The 15248-nt window shown below is 41.4% G+C and overlaps 1 pseudogene; it reads left to right on the top strand.

Annotated features, from left to right (window-relative positions):
• Nucleotides 1-2432: 2432 nt before the first annotated feature.
• Nucleotides 2433-2728, top strand: LOC102984015 (60S ribosomal protein L36a-like; annotated as a pseudogene).
• Nucleotides 2729-15248: the final 12520 nt, after the last annotated feature.

Here is a 15248-nt window from a genome sequence, read left to right on the forward strand (position 1 = left end):
AGCCACATAGCACAGGGAGATCAGCTCGGTGCTTTGTGACCACCTAGAGGGGTGGGATAGGGAGGGTGGGAGGGAGGGAGACGCAAGAGGGAGGAGATATGGGGATATATGTATATGTATAGCTGATTCACTTTGTTATAAAGTAGAAACTAACATACCATTGTAAAGCAATTATACTCCAATAAAGATGCTTAAGAAAATAAAATTAAAAAATAAAAAACATAATGAAAGATTGAGATTCTCAAAAAGAACCAAACAAAAGTTTTAAAGACTCCCTTATCTGAGGTTCTCTAGAAAGCAGAGCCTGAGGCAAGGAATAGGATGCTGATCTTTTATTCAGGAGATGAAGCCTGTTGAGATGAAGGCAAGGAAGAAAAGGGGAAGTAGGGCAAGGAAAGATGTGAAGCAAGGTGATATGATGCATTACAGTGCTGGTCTCTGTTTGATAAGCCATGAAGAGACAGCTGGCCACTGTCTCTTTGCCTAGCACCCCAGACTTCTCTGGAAGGTTTTCAAAAAGAAACAGCACTTCTGATTGGAAGGAGAATTTATCTGCCCAGCTCCCTCCTGTTTCCCATTTCCTATTGCTCAAATCCACTCCATGGAGAGCTAACCCATAGATGTTGCACTGTTCATCCTTTGATGTCACTCAGGAAACCAGATCCTCTGTTCAGAAGTAGAGGAGCAACTTGGTCCAGACACCCTGGCATGTGGAAGGTGAAGCAATGCAATCCCAGGCCTCCAGCCAGCCTGGGGAGCTCAGTAGAGTACCTGTACACTTGTGTGAGTTACTGGCAGTTGGAAGAACTTTGAGAATAGGGAGGCAGTTTGACTCTGAGAAGGAACAAGGTTAGTTTCTGATGTTAAATTAGGTATGCAGTCATTGAAATTGAGAAATACTCTCCAGTGGATAAACAGTATATTGGATCCAGATGAAGACAAAATTGTGGATATAAAGAGATAAATTAAATTATACCTATGTGCTGTATTCTGGATAAAGCAAAAAAGCAAAAAAAAAAAAAAAAAAAAAAAGACGTATGAAAGAGTAAAAAGTCCAATTTATACCCAATAGGAATTTCAGAAGGTAAGATTAGAGAATAAGAGGTTACACTGATAAAGAGCATGCATCCTTAGATTCAGTTTCTATGTGATATTTTTGATGCCCAAGGGCAGCTTTTGTACACAGAGAAGTTTATTTTCATTTATTTGGGTTTGATTTTTAAAACTTTACTTACTGAAATTATAAATTTAAAAGTCTAGATTTTCTTAAACTCCTAAATTCATCTTATAAGTTTTATTACGTGATTTTAAATACAGTAAATTTTATATAAAATAGAAATAATTTTCAGGGAAACTTTAACATAAATTGGACTGATTACTTAAGAGAATTAGATTTTAATTAATGTTAAGTAAACTTGAATAGGACAGGCTAATTACCTTTAACTACTTCAAATAATATGCATACCTTAATGTATTCAATTTTCTTTAAGACGTTGGACTGTCTAAACTCAACAAACTTATGACCCAATAAGCTAATCCTTCCCACATTATCAAAAAACTCTCTAATGCAAGTTCTTTTAACCACTCTACCACTGTTTATAAACTAAATCACACCATTCAACTTCGAATCAAGCATTTAATTTGGAATTGCAGGCCAATTTGTCATACATTTTAAATATACCAAATTCAATTATATTTTACAAGTATTTTAAATGCCAAACACAGTGATTATCTTGATTGTAACCCAAAATGATTAATGCCATGGGTTTTACATACTTCATAATTTCATGTTTCTGGGATTAAGAGACACAACCCAGTAAGGTTTACTGTGACTTTAAATTCCTGAGCCAATAACTCATGATGACAGTATGCTTGTCACCTGAGGCAAGCTGGAGGTGCATATTGAACAGACACATTTGGTACAGGGATGCCAGACCTGCAGCTGCCTATGTCCAGTGTGGTCTTTCCTGCATCACAGATTGACATACTGAGTCCAGTTTTAGTAATCTTCAAATTATAGGAGACCCCAAATCTATACCCTTCAGGTGGGGTTGATACCTCCTGTTCCAATTACACATCCACACAATACTTTTTGTAACCTCTTTCCGTTCTGATGACAAGATTTTATCATCTGAATTCTTCAACCTCCAACCAGATTGCAACTGATTTTGTTCATTCATCTCATTACTGTCTGGCTGAACTCTATTTTCATTTTTTTTCCCTCTGTCTTTGGACCACAAGGTTTTGGCAGAATCTAGTCAAAACTTTCCTTATCTCTAGTCTTTGACTGGCTTTATGATTACAGCACTCATGAGTGGCATAAATAAAAATAGATGCACACTAAGACACACTGAAGTGCAGAAGAACAACAAAAACAGAGAGAACATCTTGAAACAACCACAGCTTTTTGTGCCAATAGTGATCCTACAAACATGGTGAACATGCCTAAAACCGGTGGGGCTTTCTGTAGGAAGTGTGGCAAGCTCCAACCCCACAAAGTGGCACAGTACAAGAAGAGCAAGGATTATCCATATGCCCAGGGAAAGTGGCATTATGACAGGAAGCAGAGTGGCTATGGTGGGCAGACTAAGCCAGTTTTCTGGGAAAAAGCTAAAACTACAAAAATTGTGCTGAGGCTGCAGATCAAAGAATTCTGGCTATTAAGAGATGCAAACACTTTGAACTGGGAGGATTTAAGAAGAGAAAGGGCCAAGTAATTCAGTTCTAAGCTTCATCTTTTGGTGTTATGAAGATAATAAAATCTTGAGGTTAAGTTAAAAAAAAATAGAAAAATGACATATCACCAAAGTGAAGTGATAAATAGATAGCAGACTTGTAATCAGCAACACTTGAATAATATCTTTGAAGCAAGAGAAACAATGAATCTACAATTTTATACCCAGTCAAGCTATCATTCAGGAATGGGGAAACAAGTCATTTTCAGAAAGACAAAGACTAAATTCATTAACAAACACTGAAAAAACTGCTGAACTACATAGATCCTTCTGAACGAAAACTCTTGCTATTTGCTATCTGAAACTCAGGAATGAAATAGATGGTGTACTGTTCAATCTCAGCATTCAAACTCATTATCCAAATCCAGGAACCAAAAAATTCAGATGACGAGAAAAACTTATACTAAAGGAAGAAAGAAATTAATTCACAAAGAAAGAAGTGAGGCTCATGAAGGAATGATGAGCAAGGAAACTGATAAGCATATAGGTAAATTTAAGTGATTAAAATAATAAAAAACTATTTTTAGAGGAATACAAAAACTATGTAAATAAAGTATATACTGATGAACATGTAAAGTAGGATAGGTGATAGGAATGAGCAAGTTCAATGTTTGGCAAAGAGCAGGAGGAGTTTAGGAATGTTGATTGTAGTGGACATTGTTGACACCTGACCCATATTCTCTGTCCACCTAAGTTCACTTATCAATGGGGTAGACAGTGTAACAGGCTGCCAGGTGTTGCTCAAGCACATGTGTCTCTCTTCTATGCCTGATGTCTTTCTCCTGCATCATAGAACTTTCTCTGACTTAAGCAGGTGTAATCTGGAAGTACAGGGGCATTAACACTTCCAGGGATGAATTTCAACCAATGGGGGAGTCAGTAGATAAATGCCTCCACCTCCTTATCTCCTCGTAGGACAACTCTGAAACAAGTTCCACTTGGTTGTTCAGAGGATTTGAGCCCCCGTTACCCACAACAACCTGCTCATGAGCATTTCCCAGACCTGCTTTTCTCTTTTCCCTGCCTCACTTCCCCCTTCCCTTGTTTGTGCTTCCTGATGTCACTTCCCAAATGCCTGTACTCAAGGTCTGGTTCTAAGGGCAGCTTTTGGGAGAATTCAACCTGAGACACTGATTAGTTTTGGAATTTAATTCATGTATGCTTGTTACAATTCTAAGAGTAATCACTAGAATGGTGCAGACAGAATGTGTAACTTCCAAACAAATATAGGTGAAAAGGAGAAATTTTAAAAACAAAACAACCCTAAGTCAATAAAGATAGAAAAGGGATGGAGAGGGAGAGAAACTTAAGAGGATAGATGTCACATTTCATAGAATGTAAGATGACATAACTTGTAAAATACTCCTAAATTTTGCATGCTATTAAGGAAGAAAAAAGCTGCTAATGATGACTTCAATTATAGGGGTATTCTAATTTCAAAGATGTTTAAATGTGGGGAAAAATATGTGTCTTATAGCTGATGAAATTTGGCAGTGCAAAGTAAGATTTTAGAAATAAATGTTAATATTCCATAATCACAATATGAAGGGACTAAAATCATTTAGAAGATCAGATTGTCTAATTAGTTTCTATTTATAAAAAAATTAGCTGAAACTGTACATAACAGACATACTTCAAACATAAAATATAAGGCCACATGTAAAAGAACTGAAAAAGATAACACCAGGCAAATACTGACCAAACAAAGCTGGTACAGCTAACTCAAAATGAGACAGACTTTATCTCTAGAAATGCTTTTTGCTTTAAGGAGGGTCACTCCATAATGATAAATTTTCAATTCATGAGCTATATTTCTAAATATTATACACCTAACACATAGCCTCAAAATATATAATACAAAAAAATTGAGAGACCAACAAGGAAAAATGTCAAATCAATAGAAGGGAATTTTTCACATATATTAGTTTTGATGGAGCAAGCAAATGAAAAATTAATAAATATTTAGAAGCTATTAATGACATAACAATTGTGATATAATGAGCATATATTGAACCCTTATACTTCAAATTGAGAAACATAAATTTTACTCAAACATAAATTGAACATTTATGAAAATTAGCTACATATTAGTCCACACACCAAATCTCTACAAATACTAAAAGAATATCATACAGATTACATTATCTGACTATAGTACAATTAAGCTAGAAAGCAATTACAAAATCATATAAAAATATATTTGGAAATTTAAAAACCACACTGTTAAGTAGTTTTGGGGTGAAAGACCATATTGCAAGGGACATTTAAAAAATATTTCAACTGAACAATAAGGAAAATCTACATAACAAAACTCATGGGGTACGGCTAAAGCAGTACCTTTAGAGAAATTTGCATCCTCATATGCTCAAAGAAGTCTGAACATTTATGAGTTAATCATCCAACTCAAGAAATTAGAAAGTACAGAGTTCAAAGTAATTAGAGGATAATAAAGATAGGATCTGCAATTAATTGTTGTAGATTGGATTATTGGTCTCAGTTCTTCATTCACCTGTAATAGGATTATACAACTACACCCTTTACCCACAATGGGAGGATACTGCAAAGTCATCAGGCAGAATATGCTTCCTTGCCTCATTGAAAAGGGGCCTTATCATCGACTTGCTTTACCTAATGGAATGTTAGTAAATTTGATAGGAACAGGGGACTTAAATAGGTTTGTGCAATTTAGTTTGGTTACTTGCATGCCTGCCATTCCCAATGAGAAGAGCAAGCCTCAGACAGCTGCTGGTCTAAGAAGGATGAGACATGAACATAACCCGCAACTTGGAGCCTAAAGCCTGGATTGCAGCCTAGCCCAGCTGATGTAGATGACTCACATATCCTTTAGCAAGAAATAAATGCTTGTTATTTAGATGCTGAGTTGTGGTTTGATATGCAGTATTGCAGCAATAGGTAATTCATTCATGAAACAGAAAATATATAGTAGAGCATTGCCAGACATAAAATCCGATCTTCTGAAAAAACATCTATCACAAAACTTTGCCACACATAATGGAAGATTGGGGGCCAGAGTGGTGGGGGGAGGAGTGGGAGGGAGGGAGGGACAAAGAGGAGGAGGAGAAGGAGGGGAGAGAGAGAGAAACAAATGACCAAATGATGAATAAAAATGGAGACATAGCTATAAATATATCAGTGAGCTCTAAAATGAAAGAATGCTGTGAATAATTTTATGCCAATAAATTTGGAAACAAAGTAGACAATGTCCTGGAAAAACAATTTATTGAAATCAACTGAAAGAAAAAATAGAAAATCTGAATAAGTGTATAACTATTTTTAAAATTAACTAGTAATTCAGACTTCTGATGGAGTAGATGATAGAATAAATAAACTTTTCCCTATTCTATATTCAAAGTACAACTAAGAACCCTGAACATCAAACAGAAAACAAACATAAGATGACTCTGAAAGGTTGAAAGAAGGCAGATCAGCTAGGGACCACAGAGTAGTGAGTTTCCTGAGTTTTCTTTTTTGCCTCATAAATACCAGATTTGAAGCTGAGTATTCCAGAAACCAAACTGCTAACAGGTGCAGACAAAAAGAAGTTCCAACAATACCATACTTAGCAATAGTAATCAGACCACTTACCATCTCTATCTTACTCAGTCTAAAATGTCTGCACTCAGGTTAAGGTTGACTTCAATTTTTTTCTCTAAGAATGATAGATGGGTTGAGGTTTGAGTAATTAAAGGTTCTATTTTTACACTTTTTCTCTCTTTTTTTTTTTAATTTGGCCGCACTGTGAGGCATGTCGGATCTTAGTTCCCCGACCAGGGATCGAACTCGGGCCCTGGCAGTGAAAGCGCCAAGTCCTAACCACTGGACCTCCAGGGAATTCCCTATACTTTTTCTAAAATAACATATATATATATTTCTTTATTCCTACACGGCCTTTTATATAGTTAACATCTTAAAATGACAAAAATTAATCCATGTACCTAGTCCAAGTAATGTAGCGTACAGACAGTCTCTGACTTACAATGGTTTGACTTACAATTTACGATTGTGAGAAAGTGACATGCATTCTATAGAAACCAAAGTTCAAATTTTGAATTTTGACCTTTTCTTGGACTCGACTTATGTGGTATGATACTCTCGCATGATGTCGCTGCTCCCAGTCAGCCATGATACCAACAACCATTCCATAACAAACAACCATTGTTTTTCACTTTCAGTACATTATTCAACAAGTTGCCTGAGATACTCAACACTTTATTATAAAATAGGCTTTGTGTTAGATGATTTTGCCCAACTGCGGGCTACTGTAAGTGTTCTGAGCACATTTAAGGTAAGTTAGGCTAAGCTCTGATGTTCTGTATGTTAGGTGCATTACATGTGTTTTCAATTTGAGATATTTTCAGTTGACAGCGGACTTATCAGGACGTAAGCCCATCGTAAGTTGAGGAAGATCTGTAGACAAAACAAATTAGAACCTCCTTCCTCAGCCTTATTTCCCCAGAACCACCACTTAAATTTCTGACTTTACTTCTGGTATCTATCTATATGTCATTAAAAAAAAATATTTTTAATTTTTTTATTTTTGGCTGCGTCGGGTCTCAGTTGCGGCACACGGGATCTTTTGTTGCAGTGCGTGGGCCTCTCTCTAGTTGTGGCGCACGGGCTCCAGAGCGCATGGGCTCTATAGTTGCAGCACATAGGCTCTCCAGTTGCAGCATATGGGCTCAGTAGCTGCAGCACTCAGTCTCAGTTGCCCTGCAGCATGTGGGATCTTAGTTCTCCGACCAGGGATCGAACCTGTGTCCCCTGCATTGGAAGGCAGATTCTTAACCACTGGACCACCAGGGAAGTCCCTATATGTCATTTTAAGTAGTAAAATATTCTTGACTGCTCACATTTAGACAGACCTGTGTCATAAAGGTGAGAAAATTAGCGAGCTTATACTTCTTTCCATGTCCCTTCTCACCCTCCCCCGTTTGACTTTATTATCCTTTTCACTTTGTCAGGATTTACATTTTTGTTCTTTTAAAATTACTTGTTTTCTCTCTACAGATTCTGAAAACTGAAACTAAATCAACTTATTTATAAAATTATGATTATTTAGCTTTTATTTGTAGCAGAATCCCAAGGAGTATGATTGAACCCTTCATAGAAGGAAGTGCAGCACTTAATGGGTGCCCCTTGAAGGGGACGGGACCAGGCAATGATGTTACAGACACTTTCTTTTCATAATTATTCAGCTTCCTTTGCTGGTTCTGAGATGTACTCAGCTCCTACCATGTCTCATATTTCACTCCATCTTTTTGGATTCCTTTTCATAAAGTACAATATATCTTTCATTTTTAACACACAGGGTTAGTGGGTGGCAAACTTTCTGGATCCTTGTACATCACCAGTGGCTGCCATGAGTGCATGCCCCTTGGATCTCTGGCTGCAGAGAGTATAAAGGATCCGTGGTCCCCACTGCTGCCTCCAGAGATCCAGCAGGGAGTTCAGCCTGAGGCTTCCCATAGGCTGCCTCCAGCTAATGATGAGTAGGGCAATCCTAATCCACTCGGGCTTAAGGACTTCCTGGAAGTCTTTTTTTATTTTTTTTTTGGCCGTGCCATGCGGCTTGCGGGATCTTAGCTCCCTGATCAGGGATCAAACCCAGGCCCCTGCAGAGGAAGTGCGGAGGAGTCCTAACCACTGGACCACCAGGGAATTCCCCTGGAAGTCTTTTTGAACTCTTCTAAAATTGCACTGCAGTCTAAGACACTCCCACCCACCCTTTCTTCCTTCCCTCTCCCCTCTCCCTGGCGTCAGCATTGAGGTTTGACAGCTCATCCACCCTCTTGGGCTCCTTTGTCTCTTTAGGTGTTTGCCCTCATACACTTCTTAGACACATAATTCTGTCTTGGCATTAAAATGATTTTTTTTTTTTTTTTTTTTTTTTTTGCGGTACGCGGGCCTCTCACTGTTGTGGCCTCTCCTGTTGCAGAGCACAGGCCCCGGACGCGCAGGCCCAGTGGCCATGGCTCACGGGCCCAGCCGCTCCGTGGCACGCGGGATCCGCCCGGACCAGGGCACGAACCCGTGTCCCCTGAATCGGCAGGCGGACCCTCAACCACTGCGCCACCAGGGAAGCCCGTTGGCATGTTTCTTACAGGACCAGAACTTGCATAACATCTTTATTTCTCCTCACATTTGATTTGTTTTTTGGCACCTAGAATTCTATATCCAGCCATTTTCTGATTTTTGAGGGCATTGCTCCATTGTCCTTTAGTATCCAGAACTGCTGATGAGGTCTTTATTCTTGCTTCTTGGCAAAAAAATATTTTGAAATTTCTCATTCTTGAGATACAGAAATTTCACTAGTATATACCTAGATGTGTGTATTTTAGACTTGATTTTCTGCTTAATAATTGATGGGCTCTTTCCATTTAAAGACATTCTTAGCTGTTACTTTCTTAATAATTTCCCTTCCTCTGTCCCACCCTCATTTTCTCTGTTCTGTTCTTCTGAGACTTCTCTTAGAACTTCTCAGTTTTACACTCCTGAGAACTACATGTTTTGGCAAAAGAGATGGGTTTCGTTTGTTTTCTGTGGTAGTTGGTTCTGGAATATGAGAAGCCCAGGGCAGGTTGTAGAACAAGAACAGGATTTGCCGGGAGAGAAGCCCTGAGAACCACAGGAAAGCAGAGACCAGGCCAGGTGTGTGTGGCTTTGGATTCTCACCCGGTATAGTTGTGAGCTTGGAAACACGCCCTTTGTGGTTATGGGAGGATTTGTTTCAGTACAAATTATATTTTCTCTCTCTTTTTAAAAAATTAATTAATTAATTATTTAAATTTATTTTTTGGCTGCATTGGGTCTTCATTGCTGTGCGAAGGCTTCCTCTAGTTGCAGTGAGCGGGGGCTACTCTTCGTTGCGGTGCACAGGCTTCTCATCGCGGTGGCTTCTCTTGTTGTAGAACATGGGCTCTAGGCGCGTGGGCTTCAGCAGTTGTGGCACACAGGCTCAGTAGTTGTGGCGCACGGGCTGTAGAGCACAGGCTCAGTAGTTGTGGCGCACGGGCTAAGCTGCTCTGTGGCATGTGGGATCTTCCTGCACCAGGGCTCAAACCTGTGTCCCCTGCACTGGCAGGTGGATTCTTAACCACTGCACCACCAGGGAAGTCCCTATATTTTCTAAATTTATGGAGAATATATAACTGAGTGACGAGGGAAATTCACGGTATTTGAAAGCCTTCATGTTCCCCTCTTTTCAGGACCCAGTGAGCTTGAGCTCTTTGTGGGAGGGGATGGTCTGGAAAACAAAGGTGATGATGTCTGAGCTGGCATTTGAAGGCTCCATTGCAGAACCCAGGCATAGGGATTAACTTGGCCTGTGGTCAAGAAAGTACATGGTAGTTTTGGAGAGGGTTATGTTCCCCTATGTAAGTGGGGGATTCATGTACAGCAGGAAACAATGCTGGGATGGAGAAATGGGGGGTCAGATTGCAGGGGGGCCTTACCTGAATGCCCTGCAATCAATGTGGACTTTCTCCTGAAGGAACCCTCTGAAGGTTTTTGAAAGGGGAAGTGCCATGACTGCCATATTTGGGTTCTATTAAGATGCTGCTGGTGGAAGGTAAATTTAGAGAAGGGAGACAGGAGACTACCCACACTAGGGCAAATCAGTATTTCTGTTTTCAAGGCTGGGACTGGGCAGCCAGTTGAGGGCAGGGTGAGCAGTTAGTGATCTGTTCAGGATTTTGGTAGCTGGGAGGCTGGGAAACTGAGAATCAAGGAGGCAAAGGCAGGAAAGCCCGGAGAAGAAAACTAGGAGAGTACTGTCCTGCTCCTCCAACAGAGAGAGAGAAGGAAGACGCCATTTGTGAGATGTGAAGGAACGGAAGATGGAGAAAGTGGAAGAAATGCTGTAGGACCTGGCCAAGGAAACTACCTGGGAAGGACTAAGAAGAGAACCCACTTGGGGCAGGAAAAGATGAATGTGTGGGAGAAGCAAGTTTCCTAGCTCTGTGGGTTGCAAATGATCTTAGTGGCTGCCAAGCAGGTGTGCAGAAAATCAAAGGTTTCTTTCTGACATCTTCTCCTTTCCTTCCAGGACATTGTGTTCATCTGGTTTTCCTTCTACCCCTCTGGCTACTTGGCCTCAGTCTCTTTATTTGGTTAGGTGGTTCCACTCTTCTAGACCTCTAAATGTCGGGGTATCCCCGTGGCCCAGGCCCTGGACCCCGTCTCTGTTTACTTCCACTCCTTGGATGATCTCCTCCAGCATCTTGGCTTTAAATGTCATTGGTAACCTGAGGACCTCCTATTTATATTATCTATCAAACTGCCTACTTAATATCTCTACTTGGATACCGAACAGGCAACTCAAACTAGTAAAAGGAACAATTTTTGATTCCCCCTTCATCTTCCACCAACCTACCCCTCCTCCCCCATAATTCCCCATCTCATAAAACAACAATTCTCTTCATCTTGGAGTCATTCCAGGTCTGCCTGGTCATTTTTCCCTTCTGAGTCATATTCAATTCATCAGCAGATGCTGTCAGTTCTACCTATGAATCTCTGTCCTGCCCCTGAGCACATCTTACCACTCCCAATGATGGCCACCTCCTAGAATAAGCCAATACAACGCTTCTCCCCAGGATTCCTGCAATAGGAATCTGTTCTCCAGTGATCATGTCACTCTCCTACTCAAATACTCCCTCTGGGGATGGCTTCCCATCACATTTAGAGTAGAAACTCAATATGGCCCCCAAGGCCCCATTTGAGCTGCCCCAGCTTCCATTCCCTACCTCTCTTTCTCTCCATTAGCTCATCCAGCCACCCCCATTTTGCTGTTCCTTAAACATGCCAACCACATTTCTTACCTCAGGGTCTCTTCCTGGAATGTTCTTATCCAAGATATTCTCCTGGCTCACTCTTTTACTTCATTCAGGTCAAAGAGTCTTTCCCTTACCACTCTTGTTACCCGGTTTTATTACTTTTTGTAGTCCTAATCACTATACAACATTATATTACATGTTTACTTTTTACTATATATTTATTCCTTCAATGAAAATTGTCTACCACCACAAGAACATAAGCCCCAGGAGGAAGTTTGCTTCTCACTGATGTAGCCTCAGCACCTAGAAAAGTATCTGGCCCATGATAGGTATTTAAGGAGTACTTATTCGAATAACAGACCGAAGTATGATTGGGCCCAAACTGGAAACTGGCAGGGTAGAGATCAAAGGTCAAGGGCATTGGGGAGTTGAGGGAGTTGGTGAGAATACAGCTGGCACAGTTGGCCATGGATTCCAAGGCAGATATGAAGGGGAGAGGTCAGGAGCCTGGGTAAACTTGGTGATGGGTGGCAGGGGTGATCGGGCATCAGTAAGTATGTACAGGGGGAGGAACAGAAGAAAGGAGCTCTAGTCAAAACGCAAATGCTGGAGTCAGATAATCTGGAGAAAAGAAAATGTGAATACATTGCGTATTATGAAATTTTTCAGAACAGGAGCTACTTTTTTTTTTTTTTTTAACTTCTGTAAAGAGTTTAGCACATACCAGACACTCAACCCACTGGTGACCGAGGAGACCCAATTTCCAGGCTCTGCAGGTGTACATTTTTATCCTGGTTCCTTGTGTTTTCCAACTGCTACAAGAACACCACATTCTCATGCCGTGTTCATGTCTTACAGTCAATGATTCCTCCTACTCATTGCCACCTGGGTTCTTCCCTTCTTCTTACAGGAATCTGGGACAATGCAAATCAGGCCCTCTGAGTTGGAGGTAGAAAAGCTTGCCTGATCTTGACCAGAAACTGGTGGCAGCATCAAGACTCAGTCACCTCATTGGCACAATGAGTGGATTCCACTAGTGTTCCCCAGATTCTCTTCAATTTCTGACACTGGAGGATTTCAGACACATACTAGTTCTAAATGCCTCTGCAAATTTTCTTTTTGAATTTGCCCTTCCCATTTCTACCGTTCCAGGCTACTTCTCCCCTCACTACTGAATAGCTTCCTCCTTCGTTGATTCTACAGTTTTGCAAAATGCATCCAGATTAATCTTCTAGGTACATCCTCATAACCAGGACGCTCTCTGCTGAGGTATAGGTTTCTTTCACCCAACACAGTCCCTGGCACACAGTAGGCATGCAGTGAGACCTTGCTGAATGGAACTGAACAGTGTTCAACACAGGGGCAGTGAGCTAAAAGCCAGGCCTTCGCTCTATGTACCTGACCATTTGCCTCCTCTCAGGCCAGTCCCATTTCTACCTCTGGAAAGCCTTTCAACCTTCCCCTCCCCTTCTGTCCCCTCCCTCCATGTTCCATCCCAAGTGATGGGTGGAGAAAACAGACCCAGCTTCTCAGGAAAGCAGGGTGGAGTCTTGCACCCACAGGAGAGAATAAACATAATCCTTGGGATTTATGCTGACAGCAGCAACCTTGCAAAATGCATTACCAAAATAGAGGGAAGGGTGTTTTTGTTGTTTTTGTGTGTGTATCTGTTTCACTGCTGGCAGGATTGAACAGACGCTAAGTCAGTCAATTTCAATGACTTCAATTCCACATTACATGAAAGAAGGCAGGGAGTCACGTTAAGGGACCAAAAAATGACCTGAAAATGTGGATAGTTTTTTTTTTTTTCCCATGGAATTTTGACTATATCCTACTTGTCCTTAATCTTTCTCCCTTCCGCCAGCTCTTCTCTCCCCTCCCCCTCCAACTGGGGTCCAGGCTGAAGTGGATGGTGTTCAAGGAATTTCCTGGTTCTAGAAATCCACCAAGAGTGGTGCCAGGAGTCCCGATTAGTGGATCCTACATCACCTGCCCTTTTCCCAAGATGAGGAACAGACAAACCACTAAGGCATGGCTCTCCAGTTGCTCTTCTGTCCAGCCTCAGGTCTGGCCATGCTCCAGATTTCAGTTTTGGGGAATGCAAGAATCACAGCTTGCTTTGGTGGAACTGTGCCCAAGGCTGCGAATAGAGGTGTTGCTATTCTGGCCCCAGTTTGAAAAGAGAAGTAAACAGAAGGTGGGGTATAGAAATAAGCTAGTAGAATCGGAAGTAGGGGTAATTTCCCCCATTAGGAATATTTTGCCAAAATTTGGACTGTAGAGCAGACACCTTGTTTACTGATGTCTTCATAGGACGTGTGTGAGTGCCATTGGTGACAACGCTGATGTGGAGGAGACATGGGGAGGGGTGTTGTCCTGGTAATAGCAACTCTGGCATAGCCAGTGTCCTTGACATTGGCACCCACAGATCAGATATTATGGGATATCTGGTGATGGTGGCCCTTTCAGCATAGATACCAGGGCCCCTGATATCTCCCATGGGCTTTGGTACCTCATCTAGCATGGGGAGGGGGGGTGATATTCATGAATGAACTGCAAAAGGACACATCAGCCCAGTGAGTTAAGGTGGGGTTTTTTGTTTTGTTTTGTTTTTAAAAGCAAATATGGCAGACATTACTGTTAGCAAGATGCCTGGAGTTATCAGCTGGCATTGACAATTCCCAAAACCATCGAGGAGGAATATGAGGGGGCTGGAGGTCATTCAAAATAGCCAGGGAGGGACCCAGAGAAATGCCATGTTCTGCTAGCATGGCCATCCTATGTCTCTGTTAATGATGCTGACAGTGGAGGCTGGTAAAGGAGGATAGCTTGTAAGCTGTAGAGTCCTATTCCCACGGGAGGAGCTGTGTTCATGTGCACGGAACTGGGAATACTAGGGCAAAAGAGTCTGGATTAAGAAGAGACAATCACTGAGGGACCAGGCAGAGAGGACGGGGTGCCCCTGACTCCTAGGTAGGTTGATGAGGTACAGAGGCAGCCGGGGTTGATCCTGCAAGATGATTTCCAAAGATTCCCACTAGATGGCAGTGTCGGTCAGCACATGAGTCTGAAAAGGTTTCCTGGAGAACAGCCTGGGCTCAATGGAAAATGTCATTTCACAGATGAGAAGATGCAGGATGGGGAGGCAGGGTGACTTGGTCCAAGAACACCAATGGCTAGCCCTGTCATTGGGCTAGAAGCCCTAGCCCTCAAGCTTCTAGGGACAATGCCATGACCCCAGGTTCTGCTTCTATAACTGTAGAAGTTATTTTTAACATCTAATCTCCCACAACAAGAAGTGCCAATCTGAGCAGATCAATTGCTTTGATTTTCATAGAGAGGTCATGAGTCTTAGAGGGCAGCTACACTGAGGCTCCCCATGGCCTGGGGGATAAAGTTCAAATCTACAGCCTGGCTTGTAAGGTATTCCCTATGTTGCAGGATTTCCTTCCTTTTAGGACATCTCTAGGTTACTTAAACAGCACCATGCAGAGTTTAAGGAGCTTCGTGTTTGGAAACCTATGCAGTTAACAGTCCCTGAACTGCTTCTTTGGGAGGCATCCCCTGATCCATTTAGGAGATTTCATCACTGCCGACTTTGTGCCATTACTTTATTTACTCTCTACTGTTGAGGATGTAGGTTGGAGGGGGTACGATGGCTGGGGACCCAGAGGAGGATGTGTGGGCATTTCTTTTTTTTAATATTTTTCTTATATTTTTA

This window comes from Physeter macrocephalus, chromosome 18, assembly GCF_002837175.3.
Source record: "Physeter macrocephalus isolate SW-GA chromosome 18, ASM283717v5, whole genome shotgun sequence".
Taxonomy (NCBI): domain Eukaryota; kingdom Metazoa; phylum Chordata; class Mammalia; order Artiodactyla; family Physeteridae; genus Physeter; species Physeter macrocephalus.